Source organism: Lipotes vexillifer, unplaced genomic scaffold, assembly GCF_000442215.2.
Source record: "Lipotes vexillifer unplaced genomic scaffold, Lipotes_vexillifer_v1.1 scaffold946, whole genome shotgun sequence".
Lineage (NCBI taxonomy): Eukaryota > Metazoa > Chordata > Mammalia > Artiodactyla > Lipotidae > Lipotes > Lipotes vexillifer.
Window position 1 is genome coordinate 1898516 of NW_006776646.1, and position 22183 is coordinate 1920698.

The following is a 22183-nucleotide window of genomic DNA, read 5'->3' on the forward strand; positions in this document are numbered from 1 at the left end:
GGAAAGAAGTGGCTTTATCACACTGTGAATTACCTATAAAACTGACTGCATGGGACTTCCCTGGTGGTCCAGTGGTAAAGAATCCGCCTTCCAAGGCAGGGGATGCGGGTTCAATCCCTGGTCAGGGAACTAAGATCCCACATGACGCGGCGCAATTAAGCCCAAGTGCCGCAACTACTGAACTAGCACGCCTCAACTAGAGAGCCTGCATGCCGCAAATTACAGAGCCCACACGCCCTGGAGCCTGCAAGCCACAACTAGAGAAGAGAAAACCTGCAAGCCACAACTAGAGAGAAGCTCGCGCGCCTCAACAAAAGATCCCTCATGCCTCAGCGAAGATCCCGACTACCACAACTAAGACCCGAGGCAGCCAAAAATAAAATTAAATAAATAAATAAATAATAAATCTTAAAAAAAAAAAAAACTGCATAATTTACCTATGTCTATAACCAGGGAACTCATAGTGTCCCATGCGTAAACATTAGTCGCACGTGTCTTGGTAGAAAAGAGAATTGATGCTCTAAGACATTCCAAGATGTATCAAAGTCATCAGAGGGAATGTCCAGTGCTGTCAACTAACCACTCTGAACTGTGTACTGCTCTGTGCTACGTCTTTTTAAAGAGGTGGGAGAATCATTGCCCCAACTTGAAGGAGCACTGTACTTAAATGTGGCATGCCTCAGTTGTTTTTTTCTTTTTTTCCTCCTGGTTATTCTTATTATTTCCTTCAGTAACAACTTGTTTGTCCAGCACCTCACATCCAGTTAAAAATGCACCAGTGATTCATGATATCAGAGTTGAAAATTACTTTGGAGGAAACAAAAATTAAAAGGCACAGCCTTGTGAAATTTCAAACTTAGTGGGAGTTGGGGTGAGATGAGATGTATTGAATAACTATAAATCATATACTATTGAGCGCTGACTGTGGAAAAGGGTCATTACAGACATTATTGTCTTAAGTAATTCTCATTCTGCTGCATGGTAAATATTAAGATGCCCTTTTGCACATATGATAATGGAAGTTCATTCTGAAGTGACATGCCCAAAGTCCCTCAGCTTATAAGCTAGAGAGGCAGCAAGAGTGAAACCCAGGGCTCTTTGGCTGCAAAGCCTCTGCTCTCTGTACTATACCTGCTACTATGGGACATCTACAGAGTGCGATGAGGGCCCTCTGAGTATTGTAAACATGCTGACTGAAATACAGCCATAGAATCTTGAGACTTTGGAAGGGACCTCAGCAGTAAATGAACTCTAAGCCCACATTCAAGTATGTGACTCCATTCAATATTTTTCAATCTTTAGCCATCAATCCCTAATACCAGAGTTCCTCAAAATATGTCAGAGGACTTCACACCTGCTTCACAATCACTGCAGTACCATTAAAATGCATATTCCTGGGCCCTATCCCAGACACACTGAATCAGAATATGAGGATGGGGCCTGGGAAATTCCATATTTTGCAAGCAAAACTGGTGTTTTTTAAATTGTAAGTCATAAAACAAATTTAGTGAATGACACCCTGTATTTTTTTTTAATAAAATTGTTTGGAACAGATTAGATTTATAAAGATTAGATAGGAACAGAAAACATCAGAGCACTGCTCTTAGTACTGTTTCAGGAAACTTTCGTTCCACGTTTTTTTATGTGGATTGGAATATAAAAGGTATTTCTTACCATAGATCTCAAAAACATTTGAGAAATACAGCTGCTTTAAACAACTTTTATCCTCATTCTTATTTGTCCTTTGAAATAAGTTATCAACCTTTTTTAAAATTATTCCCTTTACAAAATATCCAAACTTCTATGTCCTTTTCAGGATGGATCTCAGTCATTCCAATCCAGGATTTTCTGTTTTATTCCCTGATCTTTTCACCCAAGGGCTATATTTAACTATTGGTTTAATTATTTAATCAATATTTTACAATATTTTTCACTTTTCTAAGATTTCATAAAATCCAATTCATTCTTAATCATTTTTACTTTGTATTTTACCCAACCTCCTCACTATCTGAAGATATTTTACTATCTAGATCCTGGAACTGACTCACATATATTAACTTATTAAGTTTATGTTTTGGAAGGTGTGTCAATGCTTCATGGTCTATATTTAATCCTTTAAGTCTTTCATTCCCTTAGTCTTTCATTTTCTATTTATATATACTATTAGATAGAATTCTTTACTGGCTTGTCTTCTTTTGAATTTCCGTTGTGTAACTGGTACTTATTTCAATTTTCACTTTATCTTTTTCTTTGAAAGAAAAAAAAAAGGAAAGAAAACAATCCCCATTAAGACATGAGGATTTTCTGGGTATATCTTTACAGTTATAAAACGATGTCCTGGCATTTTAAGAAACTATAATTGCCTTCTAAGGGATAATATGAACACATATGAATGTTGAGTGAAGCTGAACTCAAAAAGTGCTTTCCTCAGGTATGACTTAAAATACAGAAATCTCAACAATTCAACACAGTATGTGATGACTGCCCCTGAGGCAGTACAAACCCACTGATGGAATTACAGTCACAGAATCTTCAAGCTGGAAGAATGTCCATTCAGTCATTAGCCTTAGTCCTTACCACCTTTGGAGCAGTGTTTCTCAAAGGGTAGCTGAGGACCTCCTGCACTCAATTTACTTGGGGCACATGATAAAAATGAAGCAGTGGGACTTCCCTGGTGGTGCAGTGGTTAAGAATCCGCCTGCCAATGCAGGAAACATGGGTTTGAGCCCTGGTCCGGGAAGATCCCACATGCTGCAGAGCAACTAAGCCCGCACGCCACAACTACTTGAGCCTGTGCTCTAGAGCTCGAGAGCCACAACTACTGAGCCTGTGCTCTAGAGCTCGAGAGCCACAACTACTGAAGCCCATGCACCTAGAGCCCCCGCTCCGCAACAAGAGAAGACAGGGCAATGAGAAGCCCATGCATCGCAACAAAGAGCAGCCCCTGCTCGCCGCAACTAGAGAAAGCCCGCATGCGAAGACCCACCGCAGCCAAAAATTAAATAAAATAATTAATTTTTTTAAAAGTGAGGCAGTGAAATTTCAATGTTTTTATAATTTGGGTTTGTTTTCATTTCATAGTGAGAGGAAGGAAGCTGACTAAAAATACAGGAGAGATACCACTCAGACCTATTTTAAAAGGTGCCCTTGGCGGTGAAATGTTGAAAAACAAGGTGGATTTCAAACTACGAGTTCAAGAAAAGTGTCTTCTTCTTAAGATAAATACTTGCTTAAGTTTAAATTTTAAAATATAGGTATGCCACACTGGTGGTGATGCAATATGCCAAAATTAACTGCCTATATTTAGTAATTCAGAACATTTAAAAACACAATCTTAAACATTTGTGCACTCTTGCGAGAGACTAATAATTTCAGGGATTTCTGTTAGTACAGCAAAAACAGGCACATCTATAATGAGGCTATTTTCAAAAAGTTCTTTTAATAGGGTTGAACTGTGAAGTCTTTATTACTTCTATTAAAGATTTCTAATATTAAAGTAATTGATATTCATGGTAAGATCCCATTAAAACTATAGCCCTTGTTTTACCCATGCTCTTTATGAAATGTAGGAAAACGTAAACATTAAGTATATTGGCTGATGATTAATAATTAGAAATTATGTTTGTAATTTTACTGAAAAATATGGCTGTACAAATACTTTAGCTGCTGAATTAGATTTTCATAAGTTGTGCCACATTTTAAGGCTGTTGTTCCTTCTTTAACTATATACAAAAAACATTATCAATTACAGAGTTACTTACAGCACAAGCAAATCATAAATATATGTTCATCCTAGTTTTCACTCAAAGCTTGTTATAAATTCAATGTGTAAACAAATCTGTTCCAATGGATGAAGTATAAAGATCAGGTCTGTAAGGTCAAAGACAGTATACACTTTTCAAGTTGTATAGCAGAGCTATATATACATTAAAAGCAGAGCTACCTCACAAACTCCTAAACCTGGAACATTGTTTTACAAATTTGGATATAAAGATCAAGGTGGATATAAAAAAAAGAAAGGTGCCAAAATTTCAAAATTTGTTAGTATCTTAGTCCCTAGGGGAAGATTCTACCTAAAACCGCCACAGTACCTCCAAAGACGTACCACTAAGAAACAACATAGATGAACCCCCTTTTCAATAGCTAGCTTTAAATGTGAAATGCAAATTAAGACTTCAGCTTCAGAACTTAATAGAGATATGCAGAATAATAAAATGAGAAGTTTGAAAACTCTTGGCAATGTAGAAGCAAAACCTTTATCTAAAATCTTATTTTGAAAATTAAGCCTCGGGCTTCCCAGGTGGCGCAGTGGTTGGGAGTCCGCCTGCTGATGCGGGGGACACGGGTTCGTGCCCCGGTCCGGGAAGATTCCACATGCCGCGGAGCGGCTGGGCCCGTGAGCCATGGCTTCTGGGCCTGCGCGTCCGGAGCCTGTGCTCCTCAACGGGAGAGGCCACAACAGTGAGAGGCCTACATACAGCAAAAAAAAAAAAAAACAAAAAAAAAAAAAAAAAGAAAACTAAGCCTCAAATCCAGTAAATACATTTTAGATGCAAATAACTTGTAACTCATTGTCGGCGTGACTTTTAAAATCACTACTTCAAATTTTATACTAAAAAAACTACTCTGACTTCAAAGACCAAGACTTTTCTTGAAAACATTGTTTTAATGAAGCAGTTATTTGATATCTCAAAGAAATGCAAGAGCTCATCAGATCGCTTTTATGCTGGAAATTATCTATTCCCATTTTACATTTTGAATTGGTCAAATATATTTCTACGGCAAAAGAACTAGCATTAAAAGTTTGCTCCAGTGAACAAAATAATGTGCCTCACATGTATAAATGTGGTGTTCTTCAGTAATCAGGAATGCATTTTGAATACTCTTGCCATATGTTCAAAAATGAAAAACTTCTCTTGCAAAGAAGCTTTAAAAAAAAAAAAAACAAAGACGCTGAAATCCACATATTTTGGTGTGTACTAAATTCATCTTACAGACCCATCTCATTCTGACCACTCCAATTGGCCTGTTATGCATGTGACATATTAGGAGGCTCTTCTATCTGAAACAACACGATATTTTACATTCCATGAAAAAATGCTGGACACAGAACTTCTATTATATATCATCTAAGGTTCTCAACAATGTCAAAGTACATTTTGCTACCATACAGAAACTACCAGAAAGGCCTGGTCTTCAAAACTCAATTCTTCTCAATGCTAAGACAATCTTTTAGTAACATACACAATATGCCAGCAAGCCAGGAAACAAAATAAGGTCCCTTTTCTTTTTCTTTTATGGAAAACTGAATTCAAGTCCATTTTCATTCACAAAATACAGCCTGTCTTCATTATGGTAATATTACAAAGCACCAAAGCTGATTTACACAATTTCTTACAACCAGTTTTCTTAACGTATCAGCAACTTAGAGTACCTGAGGCGTTTCTGACAATGGAGGGGCAAAATTACACACTGGTTTTCTGCAGTTTGGGCTCACCATGCGGCTTTCAAATGTTAAACCCTCAGTTTTCACCCAGAGGGTTACTTCTCACAACCACACTTTTTAGGCACTTACTGTCCCACATGTTATTTCACCAACTTTTCCATTTGGGAGGCATACATCTGAAAAAGGCACTTAGTGTCAGATTTCAAAGTTGCTAGTTATTATATATACAGACTGTTAAAATGCACTCAATTTCTCCAAATATATAAATTTTGACAAAAATTACTATCAATTAGGACAGTTATTTGCCTTTTGAATCAAGCTGGTACACTAAATGCTAGATTTACTATATTGCCCAGTCCACCCTTCCCCCACTAAAAAGGTAACTGTCAACAAACAGCACAAGTTCCCTAAGAAAAGAGAGCCCAGGAAAGAGTAAGCAAATGTCAGTCACTGTAATTTAGAGAGGTCTTCTGAGCAATGATTCCTTGGGTTTTTAGTAATTCTCTCTACTCACAAGCTACAATCTTTCTACAATATTATCTAGCATTAAATTTCCTAGGCCTTCAACTCTATGTAAAATTTTATTATCAATTAAAAAAGATAAGTTTTCAAATGACACTTGCAGGAAAATGCAAAATGCACATTTCAACTATCTTAAAATAATAATAACCATAGCTGAATTGTAAATACTAGAAATCATAAATTGACTTCTGCTATGGGAAACTCAGCAAGACAAGTTTCTGGGATGCTGCAAACACAATAAGGCATCTTCTTATGTGTACAGTAAGAACCCTTATGTCATTACTAATACCATCCAGCTTCCCTGTATGAAGAGTTTGCATACTTACCCAGGAAGGCAAATGGAAAGTACACAGGGAGGAAGATGAACTGCAGCAAAGCCTTTGTCATATGATAGTGACCTATAAAGTATCAAATAAAGGTACATCATCAGTGTAGTAGAGCTTTACAACTGAGTCCCAACTCCTGCAACATCTGTGAAGGAAGGACCCCGAAACCCAGAAGTCCAGCTCCCCACCAACCCCTCCTTCTTACCATCCCCACCTCTACGCTCGAACTGTGGGGCAATAAAGGCAAAGAAGCTCCCTGTATTCAAAGGGCAGAGGCTGAGGGGAGGGTAGCCCAGCTGGCATTCTAGGGTGTCTCCAGCACACTTGCCCCCTACTCCCGGTATGTACAAGGCAGCTGATCCATCCTGCAAACCCCAAAACCCACATCGTGAGCATTCATCAACTTGCACAAGTGATCGCCGCCCCCAGGACAAATGCACCAGGAACCAAATCATGGCAATGGATAGGCAGTCCGAGCCTCCCCGTGCCCAGGAGCCGGCAGGAGGTAGCAGGGCGACGGCAGCAAATCCAGCAGATCCAGGTAGCGCAGCCCTCAGCCCTGCAGACCTGGGCGGCCACAAATGTCGCCCCAACGCCCGGCCCCGGTCACAATCCCGAGATTGGAGATCGGAACCGAGCGGGGAAACACATTCACCAGAGCCCCCGGCGTCAAGTGCAGGGCCACCAGGTCTTCGAGGTCGGGGTGGGGGGAGCTGGAAAACGGAGAGGGAGGAAGGCAGCGAGGGATCCCACCCCGGCTTTGTTGCTGGTCACCATCAAGTTTGCATCTTAGTACAAAATGTCGATCTTTAAGGCTGACAAGACAGAGGCAGAGGGAGAAAGAGAAAGGGAATAGAGTCCATCTTGCTTTGGGGAAGAGGGGGAAGAAAAAAAAATGAAGTGCAAAGCCCACACTCCGGGCGTAAAAGTCTGCTAAACACCGTTCCATAACGGAGGAGCAACGAGTGGGGTGTCCCCGTCCCCGCGCCCGCTCGAACTGGCGGCGGTCTGGACAGAAAACACCTCCTCCCTCTCCTCCTCTTCCTCCCCCCCTCCTCCTCCCTCTCCTCCTCCTCCCGCGGGCCCCGGCGAAGATCCCGCCGCCACCGCCGCTGCCTCCGCTGCCCCCCGGGGGGGGCACAGCCGCTCCGCCCGGCGCTGCCATTCCGGGCTTGGACCGCGCGGCGCGCGTGGGGCCGGGAGAGGGGTGGCCGCGCGGAGACGTCCGCGCCGGGGACCCCCTGCGCCCCCTCGCCGCGGGCTGGCTACAAAAGTCGCGCGAGCCGAGGTGGCGGCGGCGCGCAGAAGAGGCGCGCGTGGGGGCCCCACGTCGCGAGTGGGCAACCCCAGGGGATGGCGAAGAACGCCCCTCCCCGCGCGGGGAAAGTACCCCGGTCCCCGGCAGCCCGGCGTCCGCGGCCGGGAGAGGAGAACTGGACGTGTCATTAGCAGGACAGGCAATGGTTTCAAAGCCCCAGGCCAATGACCATCAGCAGAGGCAGAGCTCGCTCCGTCCCCATCCCCCATCACCTCCACCCACCTTCCCCTTCGTACCCCCCCACCTCCACCCCACCTCGCGAAACTTTTCGGCGAGATCCACCTGGACTAATCTGTCCTCAAACAGTTAAAATATTGACTGGACCCTACACACCAGGAGGGAAGGGGAATGCACGCTTTATTTTCCTTTCTACCGAAAGGAAAGCAAAAAATAGCTTCTCTCTCCGTCTCTCCCTCTCCCCCCCACCCCTGTCGTACATGTTGTGTCTTAGCTTTTTGCATCGTTTCGTTTTACCTTCCTCATTTAGCTGAAATGATCGCGGATTATTTCACACATAAACGTGTTCCAGATTCCTGGATTCAGGGTCCTTGTAAATTACAGGACTCGGGTTTGGTCTCAGTTACGTTAAGTTTCATACAATACCAAAAAATAAAAAAAATAATAATAATAAATTGCTGAGGGTGAGCGAGCGAGACGAGGTGGAGGAGGAAAAGAAACCTCGAGTCTGATTTCTGTAATTTACTAGCGACCCGGATCGCAGCAAATAACAGGGTAACACGAGTGTGGCTTAAGAGGGCTGGGGAGCTCTTTCTAGAGGCATCGACCCCATCCCCGGATAAAGGATCTGCAAGTTTTCTGTCATCGCGACCATGCAATGCCATCACTTACCTTCAGAAATAAGACTTTAAACAGCCAAGGCCTTCCTCCTCCCCTCCACCACCAACCCCCCCCCCCCCCCCCCAGCCACTCCCACCCGTCCTTGGACCCCTGCCCCACAGCCCGGCCCGCTTCGGGGAAGTCTTCCCACCCCCCCCCCCCCGCCAGCTTCGCTCTCTCCACCTTAAACTTATTGACACAACATAATCCCACATTCAAGCAAAATCCTGACACAGCCTCCTTCCTCCTCTTCCCCCTCCTCTCTTCCCTCCCGTTCTCTCGTTCGCTCTCCCTCTCGTCCTCTCCGGTTTTCTCTCGCTCTCTCTCTTGCCCTCACCCCCCGCCCCCGCCGGCTTTCCCTCCCTCTTCTCTCTCCCCTTCTCCCTCGCCCTCTTCCCCCTCTCCCCCTATTCTTCCTCCTAGCCACTCTGGCACTAAAACAGCACTTTCTCTACTCGCCGCGCATTTGGTTAGGGGTGGGGGGGTGAGAGGGCACCGATCTCCGGGGCCGGAACACCCAAATCCCAACTCTCCAGATGAACGAGCAACTGGGCTGCTGTTCCCGGTCACCGACGCAGACGAAACGTTCGATAAATCCACTGAGGGCTGGCTCCTTGTACCTTCCTCCCCTGCCCCGACTCCCCAGGCCCCACCTCCCCGGCAGCCGAGCCCAGGCTGGGCTCCACGTACTTTCGCCGAGATGAAGTTTGGGGCTCCCCAGGCGGCCAAGAGCCGCCCGCCGGCGTGAGGGCTCTGTTGTTGTTTTCCTCAGGCTGCTCCTGCCCGCGCCGCGGCTCCCGTGCCCCTCTCGGGCGGCGCTGCCTGTGTGCCGAGAGGTGCTGGTTGCAAACGCAGCCTGGCACCGGCTGGCCTACTACTCCCCAGCCCGGCCCCCAGCCTCCCGCCCGCAGGGCACTGCCTTCGCGCCCCCCGCTCGCCGCCGGCGCGGCCGCGGCGACCCTCGCCCCCGACCTCTCCCGACCCAAAGTTTTGGCGGAGGGGTAAAGTGCCCGGGGAGCTGGCCGGCTGGCGGCGGCTCCGGACGCGCGGGGTTCCCTCCGTCTTCCTCAAGTCCAGCCTACCGGCTGCCGCCACAGCCGCCGCCGCCGCTGCTCCTGCCGCGGAGTCCTTGGGGCTGCAGCCCGGCGGCTCGCAAGTGAGTAGGAAAACAGAAAGTGCGGGGAGAGCGCCCGGGAAGGGCTGGGGATGGGGGGGGCGCTTACCTCGCGGGCTCGCCGGGCGCGAGGGCGTGTATGTGGCTCGCCCTCAGCGGCCAGTCAGGGGTTCTCTATGGGAAAGTGGAGAGAGAGGAGCTCGCGGAGCCGCTCTGCCTCCGCTTCACTGTACACTGCTCCACATACAGTACATGCAGCCAGGAGAGACTGAAAACACTCATTTTATATAAGGCAGCCTGCCATTGGCCCGCTCCGTGATGGACAGGCCGCGCGGCCAAACAGAAGGCCCGTTACACCCAAACACACGCACACATACACACATTTTACAGAGACACACAAAGATCATCACATTTTCTATTTTCTAATGTTCGGGACCTGTAGACAGTAGGAGAGGACAGGTAGAGAGGCCCAGCAGAGTGGGTTGCGAGCGAAAAACCCTGTCTGCACCGAGTTTCAAGGCTTGAAACTGGTGTCCTTTTGACTTGGGAGGGTTATAGTAATAAACTACAACTCCACTGGATATGGAAGTGAGGGTTTTTTTTTTTTCTTTTTTTTTTAATCGTTGCCTTGTGGTGCCCCATGGAAGAGGCGTGCATTGTGTTATGATTTTACAGCCTGACCTGGCTAACAAGTGGCCAGGAAAGGCTTTTATCAACTTGGATTTCTTTTGTCAATGGGTTAACTATCACATAGGCCAAAACAGTGCAAGATAAGTTTATTAGGACTGTAAGCACTGAGGTTGTTAGTGCTTCATTCGTAGGTAAATTGAGAAAAATCAACACAACAATACACAGAAACAAAGATAAACATTTTGCTGAAATAGCCACTCTACTTTTAGCTGGTCAGAGGACTGCAGATCACCTGTGTGGGCATACAAACAGTGCTGTAGAGTAAGTCATGGAAGATCGGCTATTGCCCCTTTTCCTTAAAAATAGGCCTTTTGAATCAATATATGCAAGATTTATATTTTGCATTTTATATATATATTTACTTTCCATATTTCACATCATATGTGAACATCACATGTTGGTTGACTTTGGGAGATGGAGAACCCAAGGGCTCTTCTTTCTAATTTTTTTTTCTGTGATGCATCTTTGACAGATTATATTTGACAGTCCTATATAAACAAGTCAACAGGTTGCTGGGAAAAAAACATAGCTGGAAACTAAGAGGAACAAATTCTAGACCCAACTCTTAAACTTGTTAAACAATCTTGAGCAACTACTTCAGCCTCTTTAATGCCCAGATTTGGTTTGGGGTTTTGTTTTCACTTTTTCTTTTAAGGTTAAAATAAGAAGGTTCTCCCAGTTTTACTTCACTAACTGTTTATTCAGCATCTACTGTGTACCAGGCATTATCATAGGCCCTAGATGTTTTCTTACGGTTCTTTCTGATTTAAGAGTCTGTGAATTATTCTTAAACACAAACATTTTGAAGATTAAATAAACATCATGATTTTATGGCCTAGATGCGTAGCTTTAAAACTTAAAGGAAAGCTGGATAAGAGAACTTATTTCAAATCCCGCTTTATTTCCTTGATGTTATCTTGAGATTTTTCTCTCACATCCATAAAGTTATCGAATGAGTGTGGATATGCGTGTGTGTGAAAGACTGGGAACCAGAAACAGATACAGAGAAAATTTTATGAAGTTTATGAAGTTTAGACAACAAACAGTGGTATTTAGAAATGTGATGTTTTGTTTATTTTTTAGAGGAAAATAATTTTTAAAAGGGAAAAGTATATAAAACCACAGCATTTTAAACGGATAATATTAAAGATTATATTAATGATGCTCTGCATTTAGTTGACGGAAGGAACAAAGTGTTCTTTATCCACATTACACACTGCTTTGAGATTGGTGCTAAGTATTGTTATCTCTATTTTATCCATCAGAGAAATGAGACTGCTCAAGATTACACAGAATACCAGTGAAGAAGGAACTTAAACCCAGGACTCTTTAATACCCAACACAGGTTTTAAATAACTTGACAGTCCTTCCTTCCAAATGACAAACTTCAGGGACAAGAGGCAGATAGAGGAAAAGCCAGAAAAACTTTTTCAGGATTTCACTGTTCTCTGTTTTGAAGAGGGAAGAAAAAAAAATCAGCACAAGTTGCTATATTTAATTGCTGAGTGAAATGCTGTGAATTATTTGCTAGTATATTCATGTTATGAAAAATATGAAAGACCTGCCCATTCCCCACCCCTACCCCCAACCCCAGCCATAGGAAAACATTCTTTATTTCTTTATAGTCTCAAAGATTTTTTTTTTTTTGGTTGAAGTATACTTAGCTTAGCGGATTATTTAGAGTTACATTTTCACACTTTTAGATCACCCATTGCTATCAGTAAAACATTTGAGTGAGTATCCTCAATATATGTATATTTCTGTGTATGTTTTTAAAATGTACCACTACATGGATATATTATTTATTATTACAAAGCATGCAATCACAGAAACTAAATGAAAAAGCATGAAATAAAAATAAAAGTTAAGGGAATTCCCCGGCAGTCCAATGGTTAGGGCTCACCGGGCCACGTTCGATCCCTGGTTGGGGAACTAAGGTCAGCAAGCCACGCAGTGCAGCCAAAAATATAATAAAATAGAAGTTAAATAAGAGTTTTAATATTTTCTCCCCACACTCCTATGATATAGTCTTATCACGTGCCCCAGGGTTTTTGTATTCAAGTTTGGAGACCTCTGACAGTACAAGGTACTAACTGACCAGGACTGTTGCAAGGGAGCATAAAGAAAGTGCATAGAAATGATTAGTTGCAAGTCATAACTGCTACTGGAAAACTGGTGGGTCCACAGAGCCTTTAGATTCGGATAACGGCACTTTTTTTAACACAAATTACATATTGGTGGTGTTTGGGGCATTATGTGGCAGTATAAGCCATCATTCAGTACTCTTTTGCAAATCATTTGTTGAGAAGGATCTATGTGCTAGGTAGGCACTGTGCATATCAGAATTTTGGAAAAGGAAAATTGCCTGCTCCTAGAAGTGATGGAATACAATTCCAGTCTCTTGTGTGATAGGTAAAGCCTTGCCAGGAAGTAAGGAGAAGAGGCTTAGAACTAAATGTAATGTAGCACTTTACCATTTATCATTTAGGAAATACTTTTTAGAATTTTAATTATCTTATTTAACGATAAATATCAAGAAATTTTAAATGCCAGTAGTGCCCCCAAATTAAAAATATGAAAAATCATAGCTTTCAGGGAGTTTATTTAATTTTTATAATGTAGGGTTATGAAAAGAAAAATAACTGTTGGTTTCCTGAGTAAAATGACATTGAAAAGAGTCTCCAAGAAAGGGTTTTTCCTTTCTTGTTTTCACATTTGATGGTCAATCACAGGTTGAACTCATGGTTAGCATATTCCTCTTTTTCATGGCCTTCACTGTCCATTTTCTTAACTTCATTTTGAAATAAAATAATTTCAAAATAATTTGGGAAGAGTAAATTTAAATATATGTGTAAATGTGCACATACAAGTGTTTATGTGTACATGTGTATATATCTATAAACAACTTTTTACTTCCTTATTTTACATTATTTCTTTATTCAGTCCTATTTCAAATCCTGATTTCACCACTTCCTAACTGTGTAACCTTGGCAAATTCCTTGATCACACCAAGACTCAGTTTTCTAGTTTGTAGGGTAACAAGAGAAACCATAAATGAAACAATCCATATAAAATGCTTAAACCTGGAACATACTGAACATTCAAAAAATATTATTTTTACCTTTCACACATACAAGCCAATACAGCTGCTTTACAGGATGTTTTCTCAGACTTAACCTTCACATCAAATGGAGCTTATAGAACCTGTTGCAACTTACTTGCCCAGTGTTTGCAATTTCCTTTTAGCCTGCCTTCTACTAACTCCAGCATCTCTGCACATAAAAGGGATGTCAGCCTGATCCCAGCATAAAGCAAACATCCTATTGGGTGGCCATTATTAAGCACCTGAAAAGGCAAACTTGTAATAAATCATTCCTTGAAACAAGCCTTGCTTTGTGCATTGAAACTCTAGATAGTTGCAGAGAGGAGGGTCTGCCTTACATAACAATTTTTGACTTGTACTTGACCTCGCTGAGCTTCACTTTCTTTTCTCATATAAGAGAAAAATAGAGAAAATCACACCTCTTTCCCCAAGGCCAATGCAAAGGGACTAGAAATTAGAACTTGGACAGCTGGACCATTTCTCAGCAGCAATGCAAAAATTCATAATCTTGAAGAGAACCAGCTTCTACTGGATCCCAGCAGAGTTGGGGGGTAGAAAGAAAGAGGAAAACACCCTGCTTTCCTAGAGCAGTGCTAGCCAAATCATCTTGGAATTCCCTCTCTCCTGTGATCTTCTGTAGCATTTTATCTATATTACTCTTAAGGCATTCAAATGCCTTACCTTGTATTACATTATTTGTATGTTGATAGAGATCTCTATTTGATGGTAAACACCTTGAAGAAAATGATGTTTCATCCGTCATTTTGTTTTCCAGCAGTTGCTAGCACAATAGCCTGTACATTGCCTAACATGTAACGGTAACTCAACAAAGATTTGTAAAACAAATGAACAAAACAAGCAAAAACAAACAAATAAAAAGACTATAAATTTTAAAAAGAATCAGAGAGAATCTAGGGATGAGACAGGTTCCAGAGAACGTTGGGCGTCCCAGGTATATGGTGAACAGAACTTACATTATAGTCATCATAGGTTATACCCACATATTGTTTAAATTTTCTAAAGCACCTTTACATTTGGGATAGCCTGTCATACTCACTAAAATCCACGTGAGGTAGGTGAGACAGATAGAGGAAACTTCTTTTTAAAGATGAAAAAACCTGAAGCAGGGCGATTTCCCTGGTGGCGCAGTGGTTAAGAATCCACCTGCCAATGCAGGGGACAAGGGTTCGATCCCTCGTCCGGGAAGATCCCACATGCCGTGGAGCAACTAAGCCCATGCACCACAAGCACTAAGCCTGTGCTCTAGAGCCCTCGAGCCACAACTGCTGAGCCCGCGTGCTGCAACTACTGAAGCCCACGCGCCTAGGGCCTGTGCTCCGCAACAAGAGAAGCCAACACAATGAGAAGCCTGTGCGCCACACGGAAGGGTAGCCCCCACTCGACGCAAGTAGAGAAAGCCCACGCGCAGTAACAAAGACCCAACGCAGCCAAAAATAATAAATAAATAAAATAAATAAATTTATTTAAAAAAAATTGAAGCAGGGAAAGGTTAAATGATTCTCTCAATATTATACAGCCAGTAGCAGTGCTGGGGTAGTAGTAAGGTTCTAGACACCTAGTTCTGCAAGCTTTCTGCCTTAGGTAGCAGGCAGGGGAAGGGGGAGTTGCCAAGGCGTCACTTAAGGATCATACCATAAAAATGACTTTACACTAATGGTTTTGATAATAAAGTCAGTTAACACTAGCATTACCATTAGACAGCCCTTCTAGCCACCGTCTCATTAGCTTCAACAACATCCCGAACAGGGAAGGTATACTGTGACACATCCAGCTCTTGGGAACTCCTTTCTTCCCAAGACAATCTATTTCATCTTCTGATGGTTTTGACCACTACAGAGTTCTTCCAAATCTTTAACATACCTTCTCTCCTCCTAAAATATACCTTCTCTCCTCCTAAGTGTTATCCAGTGCTCCTTTTTCTATTCCCTGGTTACCACATAGAACAATCTAATCCCTTTTCCATGTGCCACTTGAATTATGTGAAGACAGCTCTCATGACGGCCTCCTGCTTTGAGCTGTACCTTTTCCAGGTGAACAGTCCTGGTTCCTTAAATCATTCTTCCTATTCCTGATTCTTGGTCTTCTCTCAAACCCTGCCTATTGTCCTTCACATGGGATATCTAGAGCAGGTGGGGGCGGAGGCAGTTTGCAGTACAGCATGACCATGGCTCCCTTCTCTCTGATACAAAATTTCTATTACTGCAACCTAAGATGGAACTCGCTTTTTTTGGCAGTCGCATCACTCTGCTGACCGTTATTGTGCTTATTCTCCAAAAAAACCTTTTGTTTGAAATGTGGGCTGTTAAGCCATGTCTCCTCCATTCCATTATACGATTTATTTTGGGGAAACTGAGGCATAAGCTTTTATAACCCTGTGGTTGTATAGTGGTTAAGATTCAAGGCTTTGGAGTTAAAACAACATGAGTTCAGAGCTTGGATGCAGCAGTTACTAATTTGTGTGGACAAATTTTACAACCTGTCTTTGCTTCAGTTCTTCATGTGTAAAGGGGAGGGTAATATGTAACTCATAAGGTTATTGAAAGGATTTGATAAAAAATAATGTATATAAAATACTTAAATACCCTTGGTTCATTCACAAATTTGATGCCTTCTTTACATTTTTCCAAGTCATTTTTAAAAGCATTGTCTAAGGCAGAACCTAGAGCACCTACCCCCAACAGGTAGACATTGATCATTAATCTGCACTCCCATGACCACAGTTGTTGAACCTGTGATAGAGCCACCTAATTTCACCTAAATTTTAAAAATTTAGAGCTGGAAATTCCCTGGTGGTCTAGTGGTTAGGATTTGGCGCTTTCACTGCCATGGCCTGGGGTTCAATCCCTGGCTGGGGAACTGAGATCCCTTGAGGCCCATGAAGAAAAAAAAAAATTTTAACCTAAAGAAATTTATAAAGGATAATATAAAATAGCAATCATGTAGGAGCTTTATTATAATTTAACGTATTATTATATTGCCTCAGATTTCTTTATAAGAAACAAAACATTGCATATACAATTGAAGCCCCATTCGCTGGTCCAGTTTCTCTCCAGTTCTCTCCAAAGGTGACCATTATTTTGTAATTTCACTCTCATCCTATCCATATTTTTTGCAGCCCACTCATGAAGACATCTGATGGGCTTTGTCAAAAGGCTTTATGAAATTTTCATTCACTAATGTTACCAGAGAGGAGTTCTTTGGTGGGTGGGTTATACTAATTCTGGTTAATTAAAACAAAAAGGGGAAATTATGGAATGATATGAGAAGGCTCTTAGAAATAAAAGAAAAGCTGCAGAACCAGATCTCAGAAAGCCCAGGGGCATTGTCAGCTCCAGGGATTGAGATCACTTTTGGTGAGAATATCTTCATTATGATGAATTTGCTCAAACTCTTTTCCTTCCCTTCTTTGTGCCACTAAAAAGAGTGGAATGGAAGAGTCCACTTGCCCTTATCCAAGTTTTATGCTTACTCTTCGGCCAAAGTAGAAGAGGACACTTTGCTTGACCCTCCCACCAAGATTGCATGGTTACATGCTGTGGGGAGAAGGGGGCATTATTGGAGGCAGCAGGCAGATGAGTTAGTACAGAATTATTTAGATGGATGCAATGTGTTGCTAACATTCTGCTTCTTGGTGGACTCACAGGTGCTCATTTTATAACTTACATAGATGCTACATTATTCCTTTGTATATATCAAATATATTTTGAAAATACTTTAAGAAAACAATAGAAAAAAGGATTGCATACAAAGGCTGTTAGCTTTCCAAAGTAAAACTGGAGTACTACTAAGAGAAGAAGGCACTAGATACTAGGCAGGTAAAAACAAGAGACCTGTAACACATCCAATGGCCACAGTGCAACTGAGCTATCAGTTTATTAACCTTGTTACAAAAGAAAAATAGATTTAGGCTAGTCTTAGGAGCTCCACGGTGGCTTCTAGCGATTACTTGGTCCTTTTTTTGAGTACACGCAGATCTTTCCTTCACTTGCTTATCTTAGTCAGATTTCATTTCGTTCCAAGGACCATAAAGCCACTGAGATAAGCTTAAGAGAAAAGGGAACTTAACTGGACAAATATTGGGGTCTTTCACAGAACTCAAGTGCAGTAAGGACAATCAGGTGTGGAAACAAAAAGCACATGGCCTCCTTCGCTGTCAATGCCACCAGGTGAGGGGCAAGGACTCCCCTATAATGGAGGGCTGCTCTTTTGGTGTTTGTAGGCAGAAATTATCCTCTAAAGTGAGGACAGGGATGGGAGGATATAATGGGCATTCCACTACATAGCACTTTCTAGAATATTATCTAGGCTCGGTATCTCATTTACAACCATATAATTTGCAGAATCCACCTTTCTTCCCCTAATCCCAAGAAATTTAACTAGAGTGTTTATGGCCTGAGTTTATACTCACAAATATTTAGAAATAAATTATTTCCTTGTATGTTTGTTTATTTATTTGTTATATCCCTTGACTCATTCCAGAAAGGATTTCCATTGGTGTTCAACAGTGCAAACTTAACTGCATATTTTCTCAAGACTCTCAGGTATTATTCAATAGAGCTCGGAAATCTGAACACATTTAGAGTGCCTAGGTGGTCTCTTAAATTTTTTGAAACTTATTTTTACTTCCTATTACATTCTACAGCAATCTTCTCAAACTAGCTAAATAAAAGGGGGATTTATTAGAATCACCACACAGGTAAAGTTACGGCAAGGAACAACCAACAGAAAGCTATAATTTAAACCCCAAACGAAGTGAGATTATCAGGGCTCGGAGATAGGCAATAGGCCAGGGACATTTTCTGAAGCTGCACTTGCAATGAGGGAAGTACAACCCATGAGAAAGGTTCCTTTAACCTGGAGTGGGATGGGACAGACAGGAGAGGCATACAATTGAGAAGGTAACTAAAACAGTGATGTTTTGAGGTAATGGAGCTAAAACTAAGGGGGAAAGTTTGTGTTAAATAATGGTTTTTATATGAATTCACTTCTAGGCTCATCCTCACCATATGGAGTTATTGACAAAAACAAATCTATTGAGGATGGCTGACAAGAAAGGACAGCTTTAAAAGAACAATGTGACAGTGCTTAAAAAGGAAGCATTAAATGTTACCTGAAATCAGACTGAAGTCTCTTTACAGTGGAAGAATTGACTCCAGGTCTTAGGAGGATTTAGCTATTTGCAAAGAGATGTTTTCCTTTTCCATCATTTGACAATTTTTCTTACAATACCATCTTCTTCATTCAAAAACCAAGATTTCTGGTCTGTTGGATTGCTAAAGTCCTCTTTCCAAATATCAGATCGACTGTTACAAGTCTGTTAAAGTGCTGACCTTTGGCCAGTGCTATTTGAGAGAAGGAAAAATGAAATGAGTAACTTTGCTTGTCACAATATAGAAGGAGAGAGGAAGGGAAGAAAGGAAAGAAGGAAAGAAATAGGAAGGGAAGGAAGAAAGGTATATTCTAGGAGAAGTTATGCTGGGATGATTTCAGAATTCACCCACCCTTGGCTCTGACTTTACATTTAGATGTGACCTGAGTAGGAGCTGAAGAGGGGGAAGAAATAAATATAAAAGAAACCTTTCCCTAAGTAGATAATTCTGAATTAGAAGAAGAAAGGCTTTTCAGCAACATCTGGGTCCCCAGCATCAGCCAGGGGGATAAGGGTCTCTCTGCCCTCTAAGTCCCCAAATGCTCCAGACATAACAAAGTCAATGGCTGCAGCCAGACGAGGCCTCCTTTGGCCATCCTGCCTTAGATGATTGGTATCTTCCTGCTATACCTTAACTGCTCAGTAGAGTTCCATTGCTTCTCTCCAGTCTTACTTGTTCTGTTCACAAGAGAAAAGCCCGCAGCAGAAAGCTCTCACTTTTTCATCCCCCACCACTGTATCCTGTCTTCCCTTCCCAGTTTGGAGGCTGTATCTGCCTTCACCTACTGGAGTTGTCTCTAACACTCCAAAAGAGGAAGAGCCAGTGATCTGACAGGTATTGCAAAGTGATGAGTAGAGACAATCACCAATCAAATTCTTGGTGATTGTCTGCAAAACCAGTGGCTTTTCAATCCTAAGTGAAGTAAAGTAGAAAGAGGCATCCATTAAAGTTCAAACTATTCTCCTGGTGAGGTTGGAAGAAAGAACCAAGCTCTAGGAGCCACTAAGTTTCATGGGTCACGCATCCATTAATTAATTCAACAGCACTTATTAAGTGCCTTCTTTGCGTCAGGTACTGTGGTTATTGTAAGAGATACCAAATAGATGTGGTCCCGTGTTAATGGAGCCTATAGTCTAGCAGCAGAGATGGATATAATACACAACATAATACAAAATGTTCCTTGGAATCACAGATGGAGGCAGAGCAAACCAGTTTACAATGCTGAAGGAATCTAAAAGTAAAGGAGCAAATGCAGGATCTGAGGGTGCTAAAGCTTTAGCTGTTTTAAACGGTAAAGAGGTTTTCCTTCACTAAGGAAAAAGGCTGGATTATGAGATCTTTAGATTCTTAGATTGACTTTGTATTCTACATAAAAGAAAATACTATTTTGGGACATGTCCTTTTTATGATTTTTGTGGTCAGTATTCTTCTTTTAGAATTCTAGGGTTTGTGTGTACCAGTGAGTGGCTGGGAGAGATTATTTTGTTTGCTTCAGAAATTTCAGTAGGAGGCTAAATGTATTAGGAGTATTCAACAGCAACAAAAAACTTTAAGTATTGGTGGTTATAAGAAGATATGTCAGGGCTTCCCTGGTGGCTCAGTGGTTAAGAATCCACCTGCCAATGCAGGGGACACGGGTTCGAGCCCTGGTCGAGGAAGATCCCACATGCCGCAGGGTAACTAAGCCTGTGCGCCACAACTACTGAGCCTGCGCTCTAGAGCCCGTGCTCTGCAACAAGAGAAGCCACCGCAATGAGAAGCACCGCAACAAAGAGTAGCCCCTGCTCACTGCAACTAGAGAAAGCCCGTGCACAGCAACAAAGACCCAATGCAGCCAAAAATAAATAAATTATTTAAATTTTTAAAAAAATTTAAAAAAAGAAGATATGTCAGAAAATATGACGCATTGGAGGTTTCAGGTGGAAGCTACACTGATCAAAAAAGTTTACCTGCTAGCAACAAGAATCACCATTTCCATAGTTAAAGCATGTCTAGCAAGAATGGCAAGCACTGGATAGTGATGTAGATTTTAGTTTTTATTTATATTTTGGAGAGGCATAATTACATTTTGGTCTTATGTCATTTTTTATGAAATAGACCTGTTACTCTGCTGGGGTTGTGTATCTTTGGTAAATTAGTATTGACATTTACTTTATCTGTGTATGTCCATAGGGTGTGTGTGAACAAAGACTCCAGTGGAGACAGAATTGCTTAGAGCTTTAGGAGCTGGTGCTTCCGGAGTCAGAAAAATCTGAATTCAAACATTGGCTCTGCTATTTACTAGTCATGTGACTTTGGATAAGCTTCTTTTTTTTCTTCTTTTTTAAGGTGACATTGGTTCATAACGTTACATAAATTTCATGTGTACAACATTATATTTTTACTTCTGTATACACTACAGCATGCTCACCACCAAAATTTTGTTTCCATCCATTGGACAAACATCTTAAACCTGCTAAGCCTTAGTCCTCAGTTTCATAAACTCTAAGATGAAGATTATAATGGTCCCTACCTGTCAGGCTTATTGTGAGAATTAAACAAGATGCTGCATATAAAAACAGTCTCTGACACTCAATAAATAGTAGATCTTATTTTAAGTGTGGCTTGTCATGTAGAGTAATGTTTTGTGTCCAGTAATATGGAGCCCTGGAAGATAAATAGAAATTTTATCTTCTGAGGTTGATAGTTAAAATGCTTGAGAGATTTGGGAAGGCCATTCTTGGAAGATTGCTGAAATTTAATATGGTGGCACAGAGATTACAATGGATGGAATGAGCTAAGTATTTCCTTCTGCTTCTTTATAAAATATAGTGATATTCACAATTATTTGGTAACATTGGAGAATTTAAGAGTATTTATGCTCTTCTGATTTGACTTGTTTAGCTTTCCTCGCAGCTTGAGGGATCTTAGTTCCCCGACCAGGAATCGAACCCGGGCCCTGGCCATGAAAGTGCCAAGTCCTAACCACTGGACCACCAGGGAATTCCCTCGTTTAGTTTTCTTATTAGGTCTGTAGTCCTGTAGTCAAACATGAACTCATTTTTAGCTCCAAATCACCATTGCATCCGTAGTACTCTGCAGTCTTATGATAGCATCTTTCAAACTGTGGTTCATCAGAATCACCCAGGTGACTTGTTACAAATTCAGATTCCTGGCCCTGATGTGTGAAGAAGTCTCTGAATTTTAAATAAATATCCCAACCCAGCTTATTTTTATCAACACGTAAGCTGAAGAATGACTAGACCACATAAATAATGATGCTTCACAAATCAGCTCTACTCCCCAAGCTCCATCAGGTTGTGCCTATTATTTAAATGGTAGCTTGTATGAAACATTTATGGGGCACACCCTAAAACCCTCACAGGACGTAAAACTATTTGTTCTTTATGCCTTAACAACCATTCAAAATCACTTGATTATTTATTTTCTCTTCTAGTCTTCAGAAACAATTGTCTTTCCCTGCTTGTTGTGGTTACAGCTAAACTGTTACCTTATCCCTGTTACTGGAGAGAAGAGCTGGGGATGGAGCAAATGTGAATAAATGTGTGATTAGGATCCAGAGAGACACCCCCCCCCCCAGTTTATGCAAACCTTTCCATGGCTGAACTGGTTAAAGCTGGCCTTTCTCTCCCCATTTTCCTCTGTCCTTAGTCTCA

The 22183-nt window shown here is 41.8% G+C and overlaps 1 protein-coding gene and 1 non-coding gene across 3 annotated transcripts in view; both read right to left on the reverse strand.

The window, feature by feature from the left end:
* The window catches only part of BBX (BBX high mobility group box domain containing), a 282615-nt gene extending 272767 nt beyond the window's left edge, over positions 1-9848 (reverse strand). For both annotated transcript variants that reach the window (XM_007450540.1, XM_007450539.1), the window contains exons 1-2: positions 9673-9848; positions 6295-6366 (exon numbers count right to left, since the gene is read on the reverse strand). The gene's annotated coding sequence lies outside the window, so the exon portion shown is untranslated. The remainder of the gene's footprint in view (positions 1-6294; positions 6367-9672) is intronic.
* Positions 9849-21437: 11589 nt separating this feature from the next.
* On the reverse strand, positions 21438-21509 carry TRNAE-UUC (transfer RNA glutamic acid (anticodon UUC)). Its single transcript has one exon. It is a non-coding gene; the product is annotated as a tRNA-Glu (tRNA).
* Positions 21510-22183: the final 674 nt, after the last annotated feature.